At 56.5% G+C, this 347-nt stretch overlaps 1 pseudogene; it reads right to left on the bottom strand.

Annotated features, from left to right (window-relative positions):
* The window catches only part of LOC106723127, a 216,340-nt pseudogene that overhangs the window by 208,394 nt on the left and 7,599 nt on the right, over window positions 1-347 (bottom strand).

Below are 347 nucleotides of genomic sequence, written 5' to 3' on the forward strand. Positions count from 1 at the left end.
TGCAGCCTCTCCTCAGGCCGTGCTCCCCTCAGGCACCCCCAGCTGGCGCCGGGGCATGACCCCTGTCATGACCCAAAGGGTATGATTCTGTGCGCGCTTCGGCACTGCAGAATTATTTCCTGCCACGAGGAGCTTTCTTCGCACGGTGCAATTCTCAGTTGCGTGGAGAAAACCCCGGTGCAAAGGAGTTCCCGCCACCCGTATGTAAATTTGTTTCCCACTATTGGCTGTTTCTAAATTACTCCCACGTGGCGGCTAGCGATTGGCTTGCTAGCCGTATAAGAGGCTTGAGCGGTTTCCGCCCAAGTTGGAGATCTCCGGGGAGGACCTCATTTAGGAGGACTCCA

Source organism: Alligator sinensis, unplaced genomic scaffold, assembly GCF_000455745.1.
Source record: "Alligator sinensis unplaced genomic scaffold, ASM45574v1 scaffold968_1, whole genome shotgun sequence".
NCBI classification, from domain to species: Eukaryota; Metazoa; Chordata; order Crocodylia; family Alligatoridae; genus Alligator; species Alligator sinensis.